The sequence below is a fragment of the Stenella coeruleoalba genome (genome assembly GCF_951394435.1).
Source record: "Stenella coeruleoalba genome assembly, chromosome: 13".
Classification (NCBI taxonomy): Eukaryota; Metazoa; Chordata; class Mammalia; order Artiodactyla; family Delphinidae; genus Stenella; species Stenella coeruleoalba.
Window position 1 is genome coordinate 10,991,561 of NC_137159.1, and position 24,198 is coordinate 11,015,758.

Genomic DNA, 24,198 nt, shown 5'->3' on the forward strand with positions numbered 1-24,198 from the left:
CCTTTTCCTTTGGTTTTAGAGACTAGATACTGCTGTGTCCTGTCCCACTTCTTCCTTCCTCTGGGGGACTCAAAGAACTTGGTACTTGGTAAACCATACAAAGACAGCTAGTAGGAGTGGCCCCATTTTAAGGGACAGAGAAGGGACAGGACTCACTTGTGAACACCCATACGTCTATAGAAAACCAAAATTCCTCTGTCTCCTCCTTCCTTGGACAGCTGGTCATTCACATCACAAATTTTGGCCTTGAAGCACCAGGCATTAATTCAGTTCACCAAGTTGGCTACTGCTGAGACAATGTAAGAAAAAATTAGCCAGCTCAAGTGTGTGACTCTTGTCAAGGTCTCTTGGAATACAGGTGTTCCATTTCTTAATCTGGGTGATGGCTACGTGTGTGTGTTCATCTTGTGATAATCCAGCAAGCTGATATATACTTACTCTTTGTATCTCTGCATTATGCTCCATCTAAAAAGAATACAAAGAAAAAAGAGAAAAGAACTCTCTATTGTGTTTATTAAATCCCTTTGTTAAAACCTAACCTGAGAGACATCTGACTACAATTATGGGGGGTTTATTTTTTAATTGAACTTTTTACTTTGAGAGAATAATAAATTCACATACAGCTGTAAGAAATAATACAGAGAGATTTCATGTCCCTTTACCTAGTCTTCCCCAGTGGAATCACTGGCAGAACTATAATACAATATCACACCCAGGATTTTGACATTGATACAGCACAGATACCGAGTGTTTTCTTCACCACAAGAGTTCCTCATGTGGTGCTTTTTTTTTTCTTTTTATTTATTTTTTAATCCTTTAATTTTTATTTTTGGCTGTGTTGGGTCTTCGTTGCTGTGTGTGGGCTTCCTCTAGTTGCAGCTAGCGGGGGCTACTCTTCGTTGTGGTGCGTGGGCTTCTCATTGAGGTGGCTTCTCTTGTTGCAGAGCAGGGCTCTAGGCATGTGGGCTCAGTAGTTGTGGGACATGGGCTCAGTAGTTGTGGCACGTGGGCTCAGTAGTTGTGGCTCACAGGCTCTAGAACTCAGGCTCAGTAGATGTGGTGCATGGGCTTAGTTACTCCACAGCATGTGGGATCCTCCTGGACCAGGGCTTGAACCGGTGTCCCCTGCACTGGCAGGCAGATTCTTAACCACTGTGCCACCAGGGAAGTCCCAAGATTTTCTTTGCTTGCTTTCTTTCTTTTTTTTTTTTTTTTGCCTATGGATGTCCAATTTCCTTAACAGCAGTTTCTTGAAAGGTTATCTCTTGTCCATTGAATTGCTTTAACACGTTTGTCTAAAATCAGTTGGGCATATTTGTGTCATTCTATTTCTGCATTCTCCATTTTGATACATGGATCTATGTACCTATTTCTCTGCCAATACCACATGGTCAGTCTTGATTACGTTAGTTACATAAACTTGAAATGTGGTAGGTTGATTCCTCCCACTTTATTCTTTTTCAAAATTGTTTTAGCTATTCTAATTCTTTTCCTTTCCATGTAAATATTAGAATAATCTTGTCTATATCTACAAAAAATATTTCTGGGATTTTGATAGGAATTATTAAACCTGTATATTGCTTTTTGGAGAAATGAGATCAATACTACACTGAATCTTCTAATCTATGAATATGGTATGTCTCTCCATTTATGTAGATCTCTTCTGATTTCTTTCATCAGCATATTGTAGTTTTCAGCATACAAGACCTGTACACGTTTTGTTAGACTTACACCTAATTATTTCCTTTTTCTGAGTGATTGTAAATGGTACTGCATATTTGATTTCAAGTGTCCATATGTCCATTGCTAGTATATGGAAATACAATTGATTCTTCATATGTTGATTTTATATTCTACAACCTTGCTGAACTTACATATTAATTCTAGGAGTTCTTGTAGATTCCTAGAATATTCTGTACAGACAAACATGTCATCTGAAAATAATGACATGGTTTCATTGGATATAGGATTCTGGGTTGAGAGTTCTTTTTTTCAGTACCTGAAAGCATTTCTGGCCTTCATAGTTTCTAATGAGAATCTGCTGTCATTAAAATCATTTTTCCCTTATGAATAAATCATCATTTTTCTCTCTCTGTTTTCAAGGATTTTTTTCTTTAGTTTTCAGAAGTTTGACGATGATGTGCCTTGATGTGTATTTCTTTGAATATACCCTGGCTGAGTTTCAGTCAGCTTTTTGAATTTGTTGGTTTATGTCTTTTGCCAGAATGGGGAGTTCCCAGTCATTTCATTATGTACTTTTCAGCCCTGCCCTCTTTCTTTTCTCTTCTTTTCTCACAAGAACTCTGATGACATTTAAGTTAGATCTTTTGTTATAACCACACAGGACCCTTAGCCTCTGTTCTTTTTTTTTTTCAGTCTATTTTCTCTCCATTGTTCAGATTTAGTAACTTCTATCATTCTATCTTCCAGTTCACTAATGTTTTCCGCTGTCTCCTCCATTCTGGTGTTGAGACTATCCACTGAATTTTTATTTTGGTCATTGCATTTCCTTTCCATTTTTAAATTGAAGTATAGTTGATTTGCAATATTATATTAGTTTCAGGTGTATGACACAGTGATTCAATATCTTTATAGATGATACTCCATTTAAAGTTATTATAAAAGAATGGCTATATTTCCCTGTGCTGTAGACTATATCCTGATGCTTATATTTTATACATAGTAGTTTGTGTCTCTTAATCACATACCACTAACTCTCTCCTACCTCCTTCCCACTCCCCGTTGGTAAACACTAGTTCTTCTCCATATCTGTGAGTCTGTTTTTGTTTTGTTATATACATTCATTCTATTTTTTAGATTCGACACATAAGTGATAATATAGAGTATTTGTCTTTCTCTGTCTTGCATTTATTTCACTGAGCATAATACTCTCTAGATCTATCCAGGTTGTTGCAAATGACAGATTTTCATTCTTTTTATGGCTGAGTAGTATTCCATTATGTATATATACCACTTCTTCTTTATCCATTCACCTGTTGATGGACACTTAGGTTACTTCCATATCTTGGCTGTTGTAAATAATGCTGCTATGAACATTGAGGTGCATGAATCTTTTCAAATTAGTGTTTTCATTTTCTTCAGATATATACCCAGCAGTGGGATTGCTGGATCGTATGGTAGTCCTATTTTTAGTTTTTTGAGGAACCTCTGTACTGTTTTCCATAGTGGCTGCACCAATTCACAATTCCACCAACAGCATACTAGGTTTCCCTTTTCTTCACATCCTCGTCTACGTTTGTTATTCGTAGACTTTTTGATGATAGCCATTTTAACAGGTGTGAGGTGCTATCTCGTTATGGTTTTGATTTGCATTTCTCTGATGACTAGTGATGTTGCACATATTTTCATGTGCCTGTTGACCATCTGTATATCTTCTTTGGAAAAATGTCTATTCAGGTCTTCTGTCCATTTTTAAATTAGTTTCTTTGTTTTTCTTGATATTGAGTTGTGTGAGCTGTTTATATATGTTGAATATTAACCCCTTGTCCATCATATTATTTGCAAATATTTTCTCCCATTCAGTAGGTTGCCTTTTCATTTTGTTGATGGTTTCCTTTACTGTGCAAAACTCTTAAGTTTAATTAGGTCCCATTTGCTTATTTTTGCTATTATTTCTTTTGCCTTAGGAGACAGATCCAAAAAAATATTGCTACGATTTATGTCAAAGAGTATTCTGCCTCTATTCTCTTCTAGAAGTTTTGTGGTTTCAGGTCTTACATTTAGGTCTTTAATTCATTTGAGTTTATTTTTGTATATGGTATGAGGATATGCTCTAATCTCATTCTTTTACATGTAGCTGTCCAGTTTTCTCGGCACTGCTTTTTTTTTTTTGATTGTCAACTTTCATTTTTTTAATTAAATTTACATTCACTCAAGATTATGAGGTAATTCTGGAAGTTGCTGAGAAAAATATTAACAACACATTAAAAAAAATTGAAATAGTTTTGTCTCTGTCTAGGGCATTGCTAGGTGTATAAATAATTTGTATTTGAATGGATCTTTTTTTTTTAACATCTTTATTGGAGTAGAATTGCTCTACAACGGTGTGTCAGTTTCTGCTCCACAACAAAGTGAATCAGCCACATACACACATATGTTCCCATATCTCTTCCCTCTCCCATCTCCCTCCCTCCCACCCTCCCCATCCCACCCCTCCAGGTGGTCACAAACCACTGAGATGATCTCCCTGTGCTATGCGGCTGCCCCCCACTAGCTATCTATTCCACGTTTGGTAGTGTATACATGTCCATGCCACCCTCCCACTCCGTCACAACCCACCCTTCCCCCTCCCCACATCCCCAAGTCCACTCTCCAGTAGGTCTGCATCTTCATTCCTGTCTTACCCCCAGGTTCTTCATACATTTTTTTTCTTAGATTCCATATATATGTGTTAGCATACGGTATTTGTTTTTCTCTTTCTGACTTACTTCACTCTGTATGACAGACTCTAGGTCCATCCACCTCACTACAAATATCTTAATTTCAGGCTCCCTGACTTCAGACTATACTACAAAGCTACAGTAATCAAGACAGTATGGGGCTTCCCTGGTGGCGCAGTGGTTGAGAGTCTGCCTGCCAATGCAGGGGACACGGGTTCGTGCCCCGGTCCGGGAGGATCCCACATGCCGTGGAGCGGCTAGGCCTGTGAGCCATGGCCACTGAGCCTGCGCGTCCAGAGCCTGTGCTCCGCAACGGGAGAGGCCACAACAGTGAGAGGCCCGTGTACCACAAAAAAAAAAAAAAAAATGACTGTACGGTACTGGCACAAAAACAGAAATATAGATCAATGGAACAGAATAGAAAGCCCCGAGATAAACCCACGCACATATGGTCACCTTATCTTTGATAAAGGAGGCAAGAATATACAGTAGAGAAAAGACAGACTCTTCAATGCGTGGTGCTGGGAAAACTGGACAGGTACATGTAAAAGTATGAACTTAGAACACTCTCTAGCACCATACACAAAAATAAACTCAAAATGGATTAAAGACCTAAATTTAAGGCCAGACACTATCAAACTCTTAGAGGAAAACATAGGCAGAACACTCTATGACATAAATCACAGCAAGATCCTTTTTGACCCACCTCCTAGAGAAATGGAAATAAAAACAAAAATAAACAAATGGGGCCTAATGAAACTTAAAAGCTTTTGCACAGCAAAGGAAACCATAAACAAGACGAAAAGACAACCCTCAGAATGGGAGAAAATATTTTCAAATGAAGCAACTGACAAAGGATTAATCTCCAAAATTTACAAGCAGCTCATGCAGCTCAATAACAAAAAAACAAACAACCCAATCCAAAAATGGGCAGAAGACCTAAATAGACATTTCTCCAAAGAAGATATACAGATTGCCAACAAACATATGAAAGAATGCTCAACATCACTAATCATTAGAGAAATGCAAATCAAAACTACAATGAGATATCATCTCACACCAGTCAGAATGGCCATCATCAAAAAATCTAGAAACAATAAATGCTGGAGAGGGTGTGGAGAAAAGGGAACGCTCTTGCACTGCTGGTGGGAATGTAAATTGATACAGCCACTATGGAGCGCAGTAAGGAGGTTTCTTAAAAAACTACAAATAGAACTACCATACGACCCAGCAATCCCACTACTGGGCATATACGCTGAGAAAACCATAATTCAAAAAGAGTCATGTACCAAAATGTTCATTGCAGCTCTATTTACAATAGGCAGGACATGGAAGCAACCTAAGTGTCCATCATCGGATGAATGGATAAAGAAGATGTGGCACATATATACAATGGAATATTACTCAGCCGTAAAAGGCACCGCTTATTGAAGAGACTGTCTTTCTTCTTACCTTCTTTGTCATAGATTAATTGATGTATAAATAAACCCATAAATGTATGGGTTTATTTCTGGGCTCTCTATTCTGTTCATTGATCTGTCTGCTTTGTGCCAGTACCGTGCTTTTTTGATTACTGTAGCTTCAAAGTACAGTCTGAAGTCAGGGAGCATGACACCTTCAGCTCTGTGTTGTTTTTCTTTTTTTCTCAAGATTGCTTTGGCAATTTGGGGTCTTTTGTGGTCTGATATAAATTTTAGGATTATTTATTCTAGTTTAGTGAAAAATGTCATGATTATTTTGATAAGGATTGAATTAAATCCGTAATTGCTTTGGGTAGTATGGAAATTTTACAATATTAATTCTTCTAATCCAAGAACTCAGATATCTTTCCATTTCTTTTTATCATTTTCAAATTCCGTCATCAATGTTCTGTAGTTTTCAGAGTATACATATTTTACCTTCTTGGTTAAGTTTATTCTCAGGTATTTTATTCTTTTTGATGTGATTGTAAATGGGATTGTTTCTTTAATTTCTCTTCTGTTAGTTCCTTATCAGTGTATAGAAAATCAACAGATTTCTGTATGTTCATCTTGTATCCTGCAACTTTGCTGAATTCGTTTATTAGTTCTAATAGTTTTTTAGTGGAGACTTTAAGGTTTTCTATGTATAGTATCATGTCATCCTCAAATAGAGTTTTACTTCTTCCCTTCCAGTTTGGATGCCTTTATTTCTCTTTTTGTCTGATTGCTGTGACTAGTATTTCTAATACTACATAAAATAGAAGTGGAAGGAGTGGACATTCTTGTCTTGTTCCTGATTTTAGAGGAAAAGCTGAAAGCTTTTCACTGTTGAGTATGATGTTAGCTGTGCGTCTGTCAAAAATGGCCTTTATTATGTTGAGATGTATTCCCTCTATACCAACTTTGATGAGAGTTTTTATCATGAATGGATGTTGAATTTTGTCAAATGCTTTTTCTGCATCTATTGAAGATTTTTTTCCTTCCTTTTGTTAATGTGGTGTTTCACATTAATTGATATGCAGGTATTGCACCATCCTTGTATCCCTGGAATAAATCCCACTTGATCATAGTGTAGTATCCTTTTTACATATTGTTGAATTTGATTCGCTAATACTTTGTTGAGGGTTTTTGCATCTATATTTATGATAGATATTGACCTGTAATTTTTTTTGTAGTGTCTATCTGGTTTTGATATCAGTGTAATGGTGGCCTCATAGAATGAATTTAGGTGTGTTCCATCCTTTTCAATTTTTTGTAATGGTTTGAGGATAGGTATTAGCTCTTCTTTATATGTTTGTTAGAATTCTCCTGTGAAGCCATGTGGTCCTGGACTTTTGTTTGCTGGGAGTTTTTTTTTTTTAAATAAATTTATTTATTATTTATTTATTTATTTTAGGCTGCCTTGGGTCTTCGTTGCTGCATGCGGGCTTTCTCTAGTTGCGGTGAGCAGGGGCTACTCCTCGTTACAGTGCCTGGGCCTCTCATGTTGCAGAGCATGGGCTCTAGGCACACAGCCTTCAGTAGTTGTGGCACGTGGGCTCAGTAGTTGTGGCTCATGAGCTCCAGAGCGCAGGCCTCGGTAGTTGTGGCCCATGGGCTTAGCTGCTCCATGGCATGTGCAATCTTCCCAGACCAGGGATTGAACCCGAGTCCCCTGCATTGGCCGGTGGATTATTTAACCACTGCGCCACCAGGAAAGCCACCCCCCCTTTTATTAAAATTACAAATTCAACTTCCATGCTAGTGATTGGTCTGTTCAAATTGTCTATTTCTTCCTGATTCAGTCTTGCAAGCTTGTATGTTTCTAGAAATTTGTCCATTTCTTCTAGGTTGTCCAATTCGTTGGCATATAACTGTTTGTAGCATTCTCATGATTTTTTTTGTATGTCTGTGGTATCAGTTTTTATTTTCTTCCATGTCTTATTTTGTTTATTTGGGTTCTCTCTCTTTTCTTCTTGATGAGCTTGGCTAAAGGTTTATCAATATTGTTTATCTTTTCAAAGAACCAGTTCTTGGTTTCATTGATCTTTTCTGTTGTTTTTTGTCTCTATTTTATTTATTTTCTCTCCAATCTTTATATCTTTATTATTTCCCTCCTTCTGCTGCCTTTGGGCTTTGTTTGTTCTTCTTTTTCTACTTCTTTGCTGAGATTTTCTATTTTTTTCATTTGTTTAAAGCACGGCCATAATTACTTATTGAGGCATTTTTATGGTGGCTGCTTTAAAAATCTTTGTCCAATAATTCTAACTTTTCTGTAATTTCAGTGTTGGCATCTATTGCTTGTCTTTTTCATTCAGTTTGACTTCTGATTGAGGTTTGGACATTTGGGGTGTTATGTAATGAGACTTTGGATCTCGGTTACATCTTCTGTTTTAGCTGGATTCCTCTGACAGTGCTCCAGTGGCAGAAAAGGCACACCACCTCATTACTGCCTTATAGGGATAGAAGCCCATATTCTCCATTCAGCCTCTGCTGATATCCAAGGTTGGCGGGGGTGGGGTGTCTGTCCTTGTTACTGCTGGGTGGGGGCAGAAGTTTCAGTTATCAGCTTGGTGGGGAGGGGTAGGAGAGCCTCATTGCTCTGCCCACATGGCTTCCAATGACACTGACAGTGTCTTTGCTAACACCATGGGATGGTTAAGTCGACTCTCATTAGGCCTCCTCTGACAGCATCCTGTCGAGGAGAAGAAGGGGTACATTGCTACTTCCAGGTGGAGGTGGAAGTCCAGGCTCCCCATGTGGTCTCCATTGTCACCATGGGGGGTGAACCTCATTACAGTCTATGAGGGTGGAAGACAAAGAAGCCCACTCGGCCTTGAGAGACATGGGTAGTGGGGGACACAGTTTTTCTATGGTGTTTGGCTGGAGTAGATCTGCTATTGTCTAAAAGTTTTCTGTCTTTCCTGGCCCTTTGGGAGAAAGAGCAGGCTTTTTTTGAGATTTTTGTCTGCATCCGTTGACGTTCCTGGGTTGCCAGTTTCTTTAGCTCTGAATGTGGGATGTATGAGGTCAAAAGAAAACCCAGGGAATTCACCACTGTGTTGTTCCTGAGGTCCCAAAGTCCCTAGACAGTTGGTCTTCTCTTCACCTTTCAGAGTCTCCCTATCTTTGTTTTATATTTAGTGTTCAGGGTTTTTAGTTGTGCTTAGTGGGAGAGTAGGGAAAAGTACATCCATCCTCCAGATGTGAGCTTTGACTATGATTTCTTTTTATAAATTTATTTATTTATTTATTTATTTTCGGCTGTGTTGGGTCTTCATTCCTGCGAGCGGGCTTTCTCTAGTTGTGGTGAGTGGGGGCTACTCTTTGTTGCGGTGCACAGGCTTCTTACTGTGGTGGCTTATCTTGATGTGGAGCACAGGCCGTAGGTGCGGGGGCTTCAGTAGTTGTGGCACATGGGCTCAGTAGTTGTGGCTTGCTGGCTGTAGAGTGCATGCTCAGTAGTTATGGCACACGGGCATAGTTGCTCCGTGGCTTTTTGGATCTTCCTGGACCAGGGCTCAAACCAAAGTCCCCTGCATTGGCAAGCAGATTTTTTACCACTGAACCACCAGGGAAGTCCCTGACTATGATTTCTGAGAAGAGGAAATGATATCTTGGTAGGATGCTTTCTGAAGAGTTTTGTGAGTTCATCTGATCCCAGATCAGCAGTCTCCCTGGACCTTCCAGTTGTTGTTCCATCTACAAGTCTGCCTGCAACTATTTCATCCAATGGCAATACTTGACTTTATTTGGAGGATCCTTTACAGTCCTTGCTGGCCTGAGAACCTGATTTACTGATTCCTCATTCCCATAGGCCCAAGCAGGGAATATTGGGAACTTTCTATGGCAAAATGTGGGAAACAAAATATGTTGAGTTTTCCATAATGAAAAATAATTTTTCATTTAAAAATTAAATTATTATGATCATCCTACTTTTTAGGTGCTGAAAGTTATCATTTAAATAAAAAATAATGGTAAGTAGTGCTTTTGCTTTGTTATCCTTACTTGACTAAAAAAAAAAATTTTGGGACTCCAGGAGGGCTCACAGCAAGAAGTACTTTCCAGAACATCTGCTGCCAATGTCCTTGTCCCCATGATGAGCCAGCACTGCCCCCTGCCTCTGCAGGAGACCCTCCAACACTAGCAGCTGTGTGGCTGACAGAGTCTTGGTGCTCCGGCTGGGTGTCAGGCCTGAGCCTCTGAGTTAGGAGAGCTGACTTCAGGACATTGGACCACCAGAGACCTCCCGGCCCCATGTAACATCAATTGGCAAGATCTCCATCTCAACGCTAAGACCCAGTTCCAACCAACAGCCAGCAAGCTCCAATGCTGGATGCCCCATGCCAAACAACTAGCAAGACAGGAACACAAACCAACCCATTAGCAGAAAGGCTGCCTAAAATCATAGTAACTTCACAGGCTCCCCAAAACACACCACCGGACGCAGCCCTGCCCACCAGAAAGACAAGATCCAGCCCCACCCACCAGAACACAGGCACCAGTCCCCTCTACCAGGAAGCCTACACAAGCCACTGAACCAACCTCACCCACTGGGGGCAGACACCAAAAACAACAGGAACTACGAACTTGAAGCCTGCGAAAAGGAGACCCCAAACCTAGTAAATTAAGCAAAATGAGAAGATAGAGAAATACGCAGGATATGAAAGAGCAAGGTAAAAACCCACCAGGCCAAACAAATGAAGAGGACATAGGCAGTCTACCTGAAAGGGAATTCAGAGTAGTGATAATAAAGATGATCCAAAATCTTGGAAACAGAATGGAGAAAATACAAGAAACGTTTAACAAGGACCTCGAAGAACTAGAGAGCAAACAAACCGATGAACAACACAATAAATGAAATTAAAAATTTTCGGGACTTCCCTGGTGGCGCAGTGGTTAAGAATCCACCTGCCAATGCAGGGGACATAGGTTCAAGCCCTGGTCCAGGAAGATCCCACAGGCCACCAAGCAACTAAGCCCATGCTCCAGAACTACTGAGCCTGTGTGCTGCAACTACTGAAGTACACACACCTAGAGCCCATGCTGGGCAACAAGAGAAGCCACCACAAGGAGAAGCCCATGCACCTCAACAAAGAGTAGCCTCTGCTAGCTGCAACTAGAGAAAGCCCGCACGCAGCAGTGAAGACCCAATGCGGCCAAAAATAAATAAATAAATTTAAAAAAAAATTCTAGAAGGAATCAATAGAAGAATAACTGAGGCAGAAGAACGGATAAGTGACCTGGAAGATAAGATAGTGGAAATAACTACTACAAAGCAGAATAAAGAAAAAAGAATGAAAAGAATTGAGGACAGTCTCAGAGACCTCTGGGACAATATTAAACACACCAACATTCAAATTATAGGGGTCCCAGAAGAAGAAGAGTTAAAAAAAAAGGGTCTGAGAAAATATTTGAAGAGTTTATAGTTGAAAACTTCCCTAACATGGGAAAGGAAATAGTCAATCAAGTCCAGGAAGCACAGGGAGTCCCATACAGGATAAATCCAAGGACAAACACACCAAGACACATAGTAATCAAACTACCCAAAATTAAATACAAAGAAAAAATATTAAAAGCAGCAAGGGAAAAGCAGCAAATAACATATAAGGGAATCCCCATAACGTTAACAGCTGATCTTTCAGCAGAAACTGCAAGCCAGAAGGGAGTGGCAGGACATATTTAAAGTGATGAAGGGGAAAAACCTACAACCAAGATTACTCTACCCAGCAAGGATCTCACTGAGATTTGACGGAGAAATTAAAACCTTTACAGACAAGCAAAAGCTAAGAGAATTCAGCACCACAAAACCAGCTATACAACAAATGCTAAAGGAATTTCTCTAGGCAGGAAACATAAGAGAAGGAAAAGACCTACAATAACAAACCCAAAACAATTAAGAAAACGGTAATAGGAACATACATATTGATAATTACCTTAAATGTAAATGGATTAAATGCTCCAACCAAAAGACATAGACTGGCTTAATGGATACAAAAACAAGACCTGTATATATGCTGTCTACAAGAGACCCACTTCAGACCTAGGGACACATACAGACTGAAAGTGAAGGGATGGAAAATAGATATTCCATGCAAATGGAAATCAAAAGAAAGCTGGAGTAGCAATTCTCGTATCAGACAAAATAGACTTTAAAATAAAGACTATTACAAGAGGCGAAGAAGGACAGTACCTAATGACCAAGGGATCAACCCAGGAAGAAGATATAACAATTGTAAATATTTATACATGCAACATAGGACCACCTCAATACATAAGGCAAATGTTAAGAGCCATAAAAGCGGAAATTGACAGTAACACAATCATAGTAGGGGACTATAACACCCCACTTTCACCAATGGACAGATCTTCCAAAAGAAAATAAATAAGGAAACACAAACTTTAAATGACACATTAAACAAGATGGAATTCATTGATATTTAGAGGACATTCCATCCAAAAACAGCAGAATACACTTTCTTCTCAAGTACTCATGGAACATTCTCGGTCATAGATTATATCTTGGGTCACAAATCAAGCCTTGGTAAATTTAAGAAAATTGAAATCATATCAAGTATCTTTTCCGACCACAATGCTATGAGACTAGATACCAGTTACAGGAAAAAATCTGTAAAAAATACAAAAACATGGGGGCTAAACAGTATGCTACTAAATAACCAAGAGATCACTGAAGAAATCAGAGGAAATAAAAAAATACCTAGAAACAAATGACAATGAAAGCATGACGACCCAAAATCTATGGGATGCAGCAAAAGCAGTTCTAAGAGGGAAGTTTATAGCAATACAATCCTACCTCAAGAAACAAGAAAAATCTCAAATAAACAACCTAACCTTACACCTAACGTAATTAGAGAAAGAAGAACAAAAAACCCCCAAAGTTAGCAGAAGGAAAGAAATCATAAAGATCAGATCAGAAATAAATGAAAAAGAAATGAAGGAAACAATAGCAAAGATCAATAAAACTAAAAGCTGGTTCTTTGAGAAGATAAAGAAAATTGATAAACCATTAGCCAGACTCATCAAGAAAAAAAGGGAGAAGACTCAAATCAACAGAATTAGAAATGAAAAGGGGGAGGTAACAACTGACACTGCAGAAATACAAAGTATCATGAGAGATTACTACAAGCAACTATATGCCAATAAAATGTACAACCTGGAAGAAATGGACAAATTCTTAGAAAAGCACAACCTTCTGAGACTGAACCAGGAAGAAATAGAAAATGTGAACAGACTAATCACAAGCACTGAAATTGAAACTGTGATTAAAAGTCTTCCAACAAATAAAAACCCAGGACCAGATGGCTTCACAGGCGAATTCTGTCAAACATTTAGAGAAGAGCTAACGCCTAACCTTCTCAAACTCTTCCAAAATACAGCAGAGGGAGAAGCATTCCCAAACTCATTCTGCGAGGCCACCATCACCCTGATACCAAAACCAGACAAAGATGTCACAAAAAAAGAAAACTACAGACCAATATCACTGATGAACATAGATACAAAAATCTTCAACAAAATACTAGCAAACAGACTCCAACAGCACATTAAAATGATCATACACTATGATCAAGTGGGGTTTATCTCAGGAATGCAAGGATTCTTCAATATATGCAAATCAATTGATGTGATACACTATATTAACAAACTGAAGGATAAAAACCATAGGATCATCTCAATAGATGCAGAAAAAGCTTTTGACATATTTCAACACCTATTTATGATAAAAACTTTCCAGAAAGTAGGCGTAGAGGGAACTTGCCTCAACATATCAAAGGCCATATATGACAAACCCACAGCCGACACCATTCTCAATAGTGAAAAACTGAAACCATTTCCTCTAAAATCAGGAACAAAACAAGGATGCCCCCTCTCACCACTGTTATTCAACATAGTTTTGGAAGTTTTAACTGCAGCAATCAGAGAAGAAAAAGAAATAAAAGGAATCCAACTCAGAAAAAAAGAAGTAAAGCTGTCACTGTTTGCAGATGACATGATACTATACATAGAGTATCTCAAAGATGCTACCAGCAAACTACTAGAGCTAATCAATGAATCTGGTAAATTAGTAGGATACAAAATTAATGCACAGAAATCTCTTGCATTCCTATACGCTAACGATGAAAAATCTGAAAGAGAATTTAAGGAAACACTCCCATTTACCACTTCAACAAAAAGAATAAAATACCTAGGAATAAACCTACCTAAAGAGATAAAAGACCTGTATGCAGAAAATTATAAGACACTGATGAAAGAAATTAAAGATGATACAGACAGACGGAGAGATATACCATGTTCTTGGATTGGAAGAATCAACATTGTGAAAATGACTATACTACCCAAAGCAATCTACAGATTCAGTGCAATCCCTACCAATGGCATTTTTCACAGAACTAAAACAAAAAATTTCACAATTTGTATGGAAACACCAAAGACCCCGAATAGCCAAAGCAATCTTGAGAAAGGAAAGTGGAGCTGGAGCAATTAGGCTCCCTGACTTCAGACTATACTACAAAGCTACAGTAATCAAGACAGTATGGTACTGGCACAAAAACAGAAAGATAGATCAATGGAACAGGATAGAAAGCCCAGAGATAAACCTACACACATCTGGTCATCTTATCTTTGATAAAGGTGGCAAGAATATACAATGGAGAAGAGACCGCCTCTTCAATAAGTGGTGCTTGGAAAACTGGACAGCTACATGTAAAAGAATGAAATTAGAACACTCCCTAACACCATACACAAAAATAAACTCAAAATGGATTAAAGACCTAAATATAAGGCCAGACACTATCAAACTCTTAGCGGGAAACATAGGAAGAACACTCTTTGACATAAATCACAGCAAGATCCTTTTTGACCCACCTCCTAGAGAAATGGAAATAAAAACAAAAATAAACAAATGGGGCCTAATGAAACTTAAAAGCTTTTGCACAGCAAAGGAAACCATAAACAAGACTAAAAGATGATGTGCAGAATGGGAGAAAACATTTGCAAACCAAGCACTGACAAAGGCTTAATCTCCAAAATATACAAGTAGCTCATGCAGATCAATATCAAAAAAAAACAAACAACCCAATCCAAAAATGGGCAGAAGATCTAAATAGATATTTCTCCAAAGAAGATATACAGATTGCCATCAAACACATGAAAGGATGTGCAACATCACTAACCATTAGAGAAATGGAAATCCAAACTAGAATGTGGTATCACCTCACATCGGTTAGAATGGCCATCATCAAAAAATCTCCAAACAGTAAATGCTGGAGAGGGTGTGGAGAAAAGGGAACCCTCTTGCACTGTTGGTGGGAATGTAAATTGATACAGGCACTATGGAGAATGGTATGGAAGTTCCTTAGAAAACTAAAAATAGAACTACCATATAACCTAGCAATCCCACTACTGGGCATATACCATTGGAAAATCATAATTCAAAAAGAGCCATGTACCACAATGTTCACTGAAGCACTATTTACAATAGGCAGGACATGGAAGCAACCTAAGTGTCCATCGACAGATGAATGGATAAAGAAGATGTGGCACATATATACAATGGAATACTACTCAGCCATAAAAAGAAACGAAATTGAGTTATTTGTAGTGAGGTGGATGGACCTAGAGTCTGTCATACAGAGTGAAGTAAGTCAGAAAGAGAAACACAAATACCATATGCTAACACATATATATGGAATCTAAAGAAAAAAAAGGTCCTGAAGAACCTAGGTGCAGGACAGGAATAAAGACACAGGCGTAGAGAATGGACTTAAGGACATGGGGAGGGAGAAGGGTAAGGTGGGATGGAGTGAGAGAGTAGCATTGACATACATACACTACCAAATGTAAAATAGATAGCTAGTGGGAAGAAGCTGCATCACACGGGGAGATCAGGCTTGGTGGTTTGTGACCACCTAGAAGGGTGGGATAGGGAGGGTGGGAGAGAGATGCAAGAGGGAGGGGATATGGGGATACATGTATACATATAGCTGATTCACTTTGTTATACAGCAGAAACTAACACAACATTGTAAAGAAATTATACTCCAATAAAGATGTTAAAAAAAATGTTGGCAATCACCAAATTGCTTTTCTTTTTCTTTTTCTCTTAATTAAAAAAAAAATGAGATCTATTTTATATACATTGAAATGCACAAATTGTAATGGTACCGTTCAGTGAGTTTTGACAGATGAAATGGTAGATTGCATAGTGCACATGCCATCCATCATCTAAGAAATTCCTCTCAGCCCTTTTTCTATTAATACCTTCCCTTCACTCCCAAGGTTCTGTCTTTGTCACCACTGCTCAGTTTGTTTGCTCTGGAGTTTCATAGGAATGGAAGTAGATAGACTGGATCTTCTGCTCAGCATGATGTTTATGAGATGTTGAGTAGTTCATTCCTTCCTTTTTTTTTCTGAGTAATAGTTCATTGTATATATCTCTGCCAAACTCTCCCAACTCCCTCTCCCTCTCAAATGCTGATTTCTCTAGGACTCTGCTATGAGTCCATTTCTTGCAGGCTGACTTCAGAAATTGGCCTTGTTACCTCCAGCTGACCTCAACTGCATCATTCCACAGTTATCAAGGTACAATGTCCTGTCTGTACACACCTGCGGGAAGAAAAAATTACTGAAGATTTAAGATCTTTTAATTTTTTTTCTGTATTAAATGAGTTTGATTGTGTTTAAAAAAATGTTTATTCTATTGTTGATGGACATTTAGGATGTTATGGATTTGGTGTTATTATGAATAAGATTGTCAGGATCATTTTTTTTGCACATATGTTTTCATTTCTTTTGGAAATACTTAAAAGTGGTATTAATGGATGTTATAGTAGGCATTTATTTAACTGTCTAAAAAACTACTGTAAACAGTTCTCCAAAAGTTGTTATACCATTTACAACTTTACTAGCAGTGTATAAGAGTTCTGTTGTTCCACACCCTCACTGACATTTTGATGTCGTCAACCTTTTTAATTTAGGTATTCCAGTGGGTACGTAGTAATATCTCATTGTGTATTCATTTTCATTTTCCTGATATTTAATGGTTTGGGGCACCCTTTTGAGTGCTTCCTTGTTTTTCATGTGTCTTTTGTCAAGTGTCTGTTTAAATCTTTTGCCCATTTTAAACTGTGTGCTGTTGTTATTGTTTTTAAAAACACCAAGTTGTAAGGGTTTGTCATACATTCTAAATACAGGTACTTGGATTTTTCCCAGTCTGTAGCCTATTTATTCATTTTCTTAACAGTATCTTTTGAGAAGATGAAGTTTTAAAATTTGGTGAAATAAAATTTTTAACTTAAAATATTAGCTTATAAATTTCCTGGGAAATAAAAGGGGCAAATATGATTTTGATTGTGATTGCATTAAATCTACATATCAGTTTGGGGAGAATTGCTATTTCAACAATTCATGAACATGGTATATCTCTCCATTTTATTTAATTCCCTCCAACAATATTTTGTATTTTTCAGTAATAGAATCCTTGAACATATTTCATTAAATTAATTTCAAAAAATTTTAAATGTGTTTTAAAGATCTTGCCAATGGTATATTTAAATTTTTCATTTTCTACATGTATGTTACATATATGTTCCATATTTAGTACACACACAATGAATTTTTCTACATTGACTTGTACAATAAGCTCACTAAAATCACTTAATAGTTCAAGTAGTTTGTAGATTCCCTGAGATTTTCTAAGTACTCAGTAATATCATCTGAAGATAAAAACATTTTACTTCGTTCTTACCAATCTGTATTTTTTAATGCATTTTTCTCGCTTTGTTGCATTGGCTGAGACCTGCAGGTCAGTGTTGAAAGGAAATATTGAAATGAGGCATCCTTGCTTTTTTCCTCAGTCTTTAGGGGAAAGACGTCTATATTTTGATATTAACTGTAAGTTTTTCATAGCTGTCCTTTATCAGATTGCAGAAGCTCCCTTTTACTCCTATTTTGAGTTTCTATCTTGAATATTTTGTAATTTATCAAAAGCTTTTTCTGAATCAATTGGTTTCTGCATATCGATCATATGATTTTTCTCCTTGATTCCATTAATGTAATCAGTTACATGATTTTTTAGTTTTAAACCAATCTTGCATTTTGGGGATGAATCCCACTTGGCCATGATGCTTGTCCATTTTATATACAGATGATTTTACATGCAAACATTTTGTTAAGGATTACTGTATCTATGTTCATAAGGAATATTTGTCTTTTAGTTCCTTGTTATGATCTTGTTAGCTTTTGGCATCAGGGTATGCTGGCTTCATAAGAGGAAAAATATGTTCCTTCACCCTCTATTTTTTTAAAGAGATTTTGTATAAAATTGTCAATGAGAGTTTTTATCTGGTGTAATACCCTCTGAGAATAAAGAAAATTTGGGAGCAATTTTTTTGTAGTGAGAGTCTATGGCAACAAATCTCCCAGTTTTTACTCATCTTAATATTTTTAATTTCATCTTCATTTTTAAAGGACAGTTTCACTGGATGTTGAATTTTAGATTAATTTGTTATCCTATTCTTTCTTTCCTTGTGTCTGATGAGAATTCAGCTATCATTCTTAACATTTTTCCCATACATGAGATTAAGTTTTCTCTGACTAAGCTTACAATGTTTTCTTACGTTTTGTTTTAAGCAATTTTACTATGGTGTACCTCGGTATGGGGTTTTTTGATTTGTTTTTAAATTTATCTATTTGGCGTTCATTGTACTTCTTGAATATATAGAGGATGTTTTGTATCAAAGTTGGAAACATTTCAACCATTATGTCTTCTAGAATTTTCCCATTCTCTCTGACATCTGGGATTCCAATTGCATGTATGTTAGGTTGCTAATATAATCCCACAGGGCACTGATGTTCCCTTCATTTTTTTTTTCTTTTTTCTCTCTGCCCCACTTAGAATAATACTGATCTGTTTTCAAGTGTACTAACCTTTTTCTGCAATGTTCATTCTGCTATTAAACCCATCCATGAATGGGTTTGTTTCATTTTACAATATTTTCAATATTTAAATAAAACATTTATTTTATTTCATTTTTAAACAGTCCTTTTTTCAGTTCTAAAATTTTCCTTTCATTCTTTTTTAGAGGTCATATTTATCTCATGAAGTATCCCATTTTAATCTATTATATCCATTTTTTTCTTATAAATTCTTGAATACATTTATAATAATTGTTTTTAAAACTTACTGGTCATCTGTAAGTTTGATTTTACTAATTGTGCTTTCTCTAGATTTGGGGTTATTTTTCCTGCTTCTTTGCAGATCTTATACCTTTTGATTATACTCCAGACACAATGTGTAACAGATTTTCTTTTCTTTTGTTTATTTCCTTTTCTTTTGTCTGGTGGTTAGGGTATGGGGCTGATCGTTAGGGTTCCAGAGTCAAGTTGAGCAGGGGCTGCTTTAATTAGCCCAACCCCCATCCCCACTCCCATACTGCCTTTTCGGTCCTGTCAGCAGTTGAGTTGGCAGGATGTTGGAACACGGTCTCAGAAATCTTTGATTCAGTTTTGGGTTCAACTTCTGGTTGTTACCATGGGAGCTAAGTTCTCTTGAATCTTTTTACATCTTAACTAGAAGTCCTCCCAAATTGCTTTTGAAATCATTTGGTTGATGAAATTCGAAATTCCAGGACCCGTGGACACAGAATTTCTCCATAATAACTTGTGACTGACTCTTACTGTATATTTAGTTCTGGCAGTTTTTGTAGCTTCTGCTTCTTGAAAAAAATAGTTTGACTGAAAATTATTCCTTCTTGGGTATGTTCACATTCCTTTGGGTCTGTACTTATACGGCTGAACTATCAGCTGATTAAAATGCCATAATCTCATGTATGAAAACGTGTGAAGCTAGTAGTGAAGTTTTACTTTAACCACCTAATTTAATATTCTTTCTCGGTTCATGTAAATGCCTTTGTAGAAAATGCTACCAAGGGCGGCATTGTGGTTACTTTAATTCCATTGCCAATACTTTTATATGGTTTCCTGTATTCTAAAGGGAAGGCTATATGCACTTGTCTTCTTTTTAAACTTTTCCTCTTATGAATCAGTAGCAGTATGAATAAATGTCAGAAGTTCTTATTAAGTGGTTAAAGTTGATACCTCTGTCTCAGCGTTCGTGAGTTAAGTAATGATGATTAAGCAGACTTTGTATTAGAAAATGCCAGAGTTATAAAAAAAATTGTTTTTTATTACTAAGTAAAGAACACGCAATAATAATAATATTTATAAATACTCTGTGCCAAACTCACTTGGTTCTGACATTTTAGAGATAAGGAAGTCACAACATCAGGATTGAAAGTCCCACTCCTTTACTAAAATGGGCTTTGCCAGTAATACTTAGAAAAGAACAGAATTATGTACTCTTTGGTCGAGAAACATTGCAATAGGAAAAACACTTGGAGGGTAAATTTGTCTCTCCTCAAAATAAACTCTCTAGTTAGGCTAAATGAAGGCATTTTTGTTGTTGTTTTTGTTTGGTAAGGAATGCAATTTCTCCATTCTAACATCTCAGACTATGCTAAACATTCTTATCAGATGAAGAAGTAATCAGCATAAAATATAATTCATATTGATTCAGAGAAAATATTAAGCTGGAGTCCTGATTATTTAACAGAACCACAGAATTTCATTTCATGCTAATGAGACTTGGCCATAGCAACCATGAGAATGTATGTGTTCTTGGGACCAAGAAGCTAAGGACTGGCCCCGCCTTGAGGAGCTGGCCAGTGGTCAGTAGAAACAGGAGCAGAGCTCCCCTTTCCCATGGTTGTTGGGTAAATTGACAGGGCTGGAAGCACAGCACACAGTGTGCGGTTCTGCCCCATGTAAAGGTTTCGGGTATGTTTTCCTTTATGTTGACCACTAGCCTGGCATTTGGGGCTAAGGTGGCAGATTAGCTGTTACAGACCTACCATTCTGACCCTTTAGAGAATGTTTGTCTACAGAGGCAGGCAATTCTGCAAGAGAGGTGAATGGACGGGAGAGAAGTTGGAAATCTTCGCAACACGTGGTACCAGCTGCAGGGTAATTACTTGATTGAGGCGATTTTCACTATTTGACAGTCAGCCTGTTGCTCTTTGAAGGGATTTGACTTGTGTTTGGTGACTTAAGGTGTGGACCAGAAGAGGCAGGAAGGCCTGTGTAAGAGGAGAATCCACAGAGCACGTGGCCCTCTGTCCACAGGTAGAGAATCTGTTGTTTCTTGAAGACCCTTGTATCTGAGCCTCATTGGCTTGTTTTCTGGAGAGTTGAAGGCTTGTCCTTCTTGGGAAGAGCATCAGACTGGCCCTTTCACGTCATGGTGACTGACTCTGAAGCCAGTGTCCTCAGTACCTTCCTTCAGAGGCAACATCTGAGAGCCCTCTTGCACCACCCATTACTGTCCTAAGTCCTCTTGGGGAACCTGCGGCTGGTCAGATCCATGCTTTCCACGTTGGACACGTGTGGAGTATTGATTCTGACTTAGGGAGAATAGCACAGGTCATACGTTTGCTGCAGCGGTGGAGGCATTTCCTCAGGGCAACACCCTGTACCCTCCAGAGACTGGGAACAGTGAGGCACTGGGGGAAAGATGGAGGCAGAATGGAAGCTGTGGAAGCAGAAAGCTCTGGATGAAAACCCTAGTTGTTCCAGTTATGAGGTATGTGACTTGGAGCAAAATCCTAAACTCTTTAAGCCTTGGTTTCCTCATCTGTAAAATGGGCTGGTAGCTGACAGACTTGTTATGAGGACTGAAGGAGGCAGTTAATACAAAGACCTCGTCTGTAACCTGGCACACAGTAGATATCCAGTAAATGGCCATCTCAGGGAGCAGAGCACAGAACACTGGGGTCCCATAGCTGCACGATGTTGTTATAAAGATGCTGGAGATGCAGGCATGCTGCCGCATCAAGGCAGCCGAGTGGCTCCCTCTGTACCTTTACGTGTTCAGCCACCTGGGAAGGGGTGTGGAAAGCGTGGACACTACGCGGAAGAGGTGACCCCTTGGCAAAGGCTGGGGGGTACCAATCTACGACATGTCCACTGGGGACTAGGATTGAACAACACAAGCATGGGATAGCAGCAGAGGCTAAAGGCAGGTAGAGGTGGCCAGAGGCACCTGGCAGAATCTCACTTATATGTCACAGCGGCAGTGAAGGCCGTAAATGATAGGCACAAGCAACATGGAAACCTCACTTCACCAATCACTTCAACTTATTCCCTCATCTCATCTTTTAGATTAAAAAATATTTGTCGATTAATTGTTTTAAGCTTCCCCTTCTTTGAAAGTTTCTGGCTCATTTTCTAGTTAATCCAAAATAAGTCAGTTGAAGAAGAAGGGGCAGAAAATTACGTGCATAGCCCCCCAATATCTAGCAATGCCTTAGAAAGTAAAGACGGGCTGCATAGAGATTCCTTTTGAAAAGTATGTGTAACTGCTATCTTATAGCAAGTGTATCTGGGGTTTGGTTTGGTAAGGTTACAAGTTTCCACTTCTGTGCTTTAACCAGTTACAGTCATTGGTACCAAGAAGGACACTCTTGCAAATCACCTTTAGGACACACACATGATGTCATTTCACACATGAGGAAACAGGTCAGGGAAGGCTATTTGCCCACGGTCACAGGACGAGGGAGTGGTGGAGCCTCATTCCACACCTTGGCTGCCTGGTGTGCTTTCGTGAGAGAATTCTCTGCAGACCCATCACCCCTGATTTCCCAGGCATCTGAGGGGTCAGATGCCCATGTAAACCTTTTCCTCTATCATCCACGCACATGCAATGCTAACCATGTAAAATCTAGCTCTGCTATTGGAGGTACCTGATCTGAGTAGCATCTATGTGGTAATGGGACATATAAGGACAGGTATTATTCTTTTATTTCTAACCAGCCCAGACCTCCTGAAAGATATGCTCCAAACTATCACTCTTTAAAATCAATGTTTTTCCAAAAAAATAAAAAATAAAATTTTAAAGTAAAATCAATGTTTCCAATGGGTTTACTACCCTTTTGTAAGGCAGGTTGTCCTTTCCTCGAGGTCAGCGTAGGCATGGGAGGCCATTCTGTAAGTGATGGGTGGAACTTCCCCTGGTCCTGGCTGCACTGTTCCAGGCAGCCAAAGCCAGAAGGGGTCTCAGAGTGCAGGGGGCAGCCACTCGGCCATCGTTCTCCCTTGGCAAGTCGAGCAAAAGCCTGAACAGTGCCATGTCACCTGCCAAGAGCAGCTGTGTTCTTCTCCTGTGCCCTGACATTCTGTTACTGACCCAAGAGTGAGTTTTGGAAGAGATTTTATTAATAGCACCCAGAAAGATATATCCTTTTGCTGCCTGACACAGTCAAAGCACTGTCAGAGGAGGCCAATTACAACCAGAGATTTAAATAAGAACTGGAGTCTCAAAACATAATACGCCAAATGTCCAAGTTTCAGTTGAAAAACAGTCATCAGACCAAGAACAAGGAAGATCTCAAACTGAATGAAAAAGGACAATCAATATATACCAAGAGGTGATAGAGATGTTGGAATTATTTGACAATTTTAAAGCAGCTGTCATAAAAATGCTTCGACCAGCAATGATGAATACACTTGAAACAAATAAAAAATAGAAAGTCTCAGCAAAGAAATTGAAACTGTAAAGAATGGAAATTTTTGAACTGAAAAAAATTATATATATATATAATAGTCATACATAGATATACAGATAAGAATTAAGCATTCAGGGAAAATAAAAGTGACAGAAAAGCAAATGGAGGGCTTTTCGGGTAAGCGGCCTGAGGTGACCTCTAAAAATGGTTCGCTATTCACTTGACCTAGAAAACCCCACAAAGTCATGCAAGTCAAGAGGTTCAAATCTTCGTGTTCACTTTAAGAACACTCGTGAAACAGCCCAAGCCCTTAGGCATATCTGAAAAGCCACCAAATATCTGAAGGACGTCACTTTAAAGAAGCAGTGTGTGCCATTCCGTCGCTACAATGGTGGAGCTGGTAGGTGTGCCCAGGCCAGACAGTGGGGCTGGACACAGGGTCGGTGGCCCAGAAACAGTGCTGAATTTTTACTACACATGCTCAAAAATGCAGAGAGTAATGCTGAACTTAAGGGCTTCGATGTAGATTTTCTGGTCACATCCAGGTGAACAAAGCCCCCAAGATGCGGCGCAGGAATTACAGAGCTCATGGCCAGATCAACCCATACATGTGCTGTCCCTGCTGCATTGAGATGATCTTTACTGAAAAAGAACAGATTGTTCCTAAACCAGAAGAGGAGGTTGCCCAGGAGAAAAAGATATCCTAGAAGAAACTGAAGAAACAAAAACTTATGGCCCGGGAATAAATGCCGCAAAAAATAAATGCAAATAAAAGTAAAAAAAG

The 24,198-nt window shown here is 38.5% G+C and overlaps 1 protein-coding gene and 1 pseudogene across 2 annotated transcripts in view; both read left to right on the forward strand.

The window, feature by feature from the left end:
• Positions 1–24,198, forward strand: part of ACOXL (acyl-CoA oxidase like) — a 355,249-nt gene that overhangs the window by 325,218 nt on the left and 5,833 nt on the right.
• Positions 23,602–24,160, forward strand: LOC307196083 (large ribosomal subunit protein uL22-like; annotated as a pseudogene). The gene has a single exon. The product of its transcript is annotated as a large ribosomal subunit protein uL22-like (transcript).